The 2,093-nt window shown below is 36.8% G+C and overlaps 1 pseudogene; it reads right to left on the bottom strand.

The window, feature by feature from the left end:
* The window catches only part of LOC110034356, an 18,439-nt pseudogene extending 16,502 nt beyond the window's left edge, over positions 1-1,937 (bottom strand).
* Positions 1,938-2,093: the final 156 nt, after the last annotated feature.

Genomic DNA, 2,093 nt, shown 5'->3' with positions numbered 1-2,093 from the left:
TTTATATATGAATTCCGAGTTTTGTTGCACTTTCCCCATGAGTTCTGGGTAGTTTTCTTTGTCTTTCTCCTTGTCTCGAGATTTATGAAATGATGATTTGAATTGATGAAGCCATGAAAATGTTTAAGAAATTATGATGATCTTTTCACTTCGATCTTAATTATGCTTTCTATCTATCCAATAGATACTTTTGAATTTTTTCCATGAGCTCGGGAGATGGCTGTGTAATTTGAGCAGACATTAAATGTGGGGAGTTCAGGTTGTGATTGATAAGTAACAGGTTGAGTGGAAGCATTTAATTCAGGGGCCAAAGGGCAGTGATTCTCAAGGTTTTCCTGCAACCTAACTGATGGATCAACAAACTCATCAACCCCCTACACCAAAAATAGTGCCGACAACTGAATTGGGAGGGATTGTAGTGGCCCTGTCACATTTCAAGTGAGGGTGTAAATGAAAGCAAAGGGATGCAGAGTGACCGAACATGCGAGAATGAGAACAGTAGGGAGAGTGCTGCTCTAATTCCACATGCTGCTAGTAACCATTATGAGATGAACCAAACCAAATTTCTTCAGGAAAAGTAAGTGTTATATCATGTTCAACAAGAACATTAGCTTCTAATGGCCTGGAGAGGGAGAAGATGGGGGTATCCATTTTTAAAGGTTTACCATAGGATAAAGCTAATGAATACCAAGTTTCAAATTTAAAGAGATGTGATTTAAGGCCCGGGAAATGTATCCAAACTGGTATAATGGGAGGCTCAAATTTAGGATCAAACTTAATAGTCCATTTCAACATTTTCATGGTTGAATTGTCAACACAAAGTAATTTCCTAGAGAAAATATGGGTATAGTTCTCATCATTATTAAATTTTATGAGAACATGTCTTCCAACTAACCAACCAACCTTCCAACTTCCTAAAAACTTTAAAGCTTCAAATTCTTTCCTAATGAGCTCCAGTTTAGGATGACCGTACAAAAACTTACCAACAAGATAATGCCTGCAAGCCGAAGCCAATATATCAGTTTCAATACCAGTTAAAAAAAGAGTGGGTTTACTATTTTTGCGGCCAGGTTTTTTGATGAAGGTGTAATAACCTTCAATAAGCACAACATCATGGAAAGATTGCGAGAACAGACAAGAGTTGCAAGATCTAGGCGCACCTCCATCCACAACAACTTCAACAAAGCTACGATTGATAGGCATAGTGGGAGAGGTAGAAAAGAAAAGGAAAGAGCTCAGCATAGAAGCAGAGGGAAGCCAAAATCGCCAGGGTATGCTGCAACACTAAATGGAGCCATATATATAGAAGAAAAAAGAGACAATCAATGTATCCTTGAAATAATAAAATAATGATGCAAAATTACAATAAGAGAAATATTCCTTGAAAAAAAAATATATATATAAGTAAATATGAAAAAGATTTTTAAGTCACCCAAAATTTTAGTTTCAAGCTCCAATGGAGAGACAACATCACAATACAATCGAAAGAAGTAATGCAACAATGAGTTGGAGGACCGATGCTTCTTTGACACGCTGACGGTCTTTCCTTTCCTTCCAACAGTCTTCATGTGCTGCCCACAAGCACGAAACCCCCAATAATGGCATAGGCCTTGATGATTTATGATCTTCTTTAATCTTTTAAGATCATCCCTCAGTTTTATGTCCAATGCATTTGAAAGTAGTCGTGAGTATAGAACATATGTTTAATAACCAACCTAGGAGTTTGAATTTGTGTGGATTTGTAACTACATGAGATTCTCAAGTTCAGCAGCTCTCTTGTCCATGTCAACATTAGGATTCTTGCAAACAATGTTGGCAAAATAGCGACCGATACTTTTGATCGAGGTGAGAGCAAACATGATCTTCTTCTTTACATCCACATTCATGTTCAGCACACAAAGGATGTACTAGAAATCCTCGTTCACAATTAGAGACATTTTATTTCTGCTTAAAAATTTTTTTGAATGCTTGGGTTTCCGCTATCCTCTGTCGTCAGCTCCACTTTCACATGTATGTATCTACACACACACATACATACATACATACATACATACATATATAGATATATATGTGTGTGTGTGTCTATATATATA

The sequence above is a fragment of the Phalaenopsis equestris genome, unplaced genomic scaffold (genome assembly GCF_001263595.1).
Source record: "Phalaenopsis equestris unplaced genomic scaffold, ASM126359v1 Scaffold000002, whole genome shotgun sequence".
In the NCBI taxonomy this organism is placed as follows: domain Eukaryota; kingdom Viridiplantae; phylum Streptophyta; class Magnoliopsida; order Asparagales; family Orchidaceae; genus Phalaenopsis; species Phalaenopsis equestris.
Note: the sequence above shows the minus strand (reverse complement) of the source record. Positions and strands in the feature narration are given on the sequence as shown.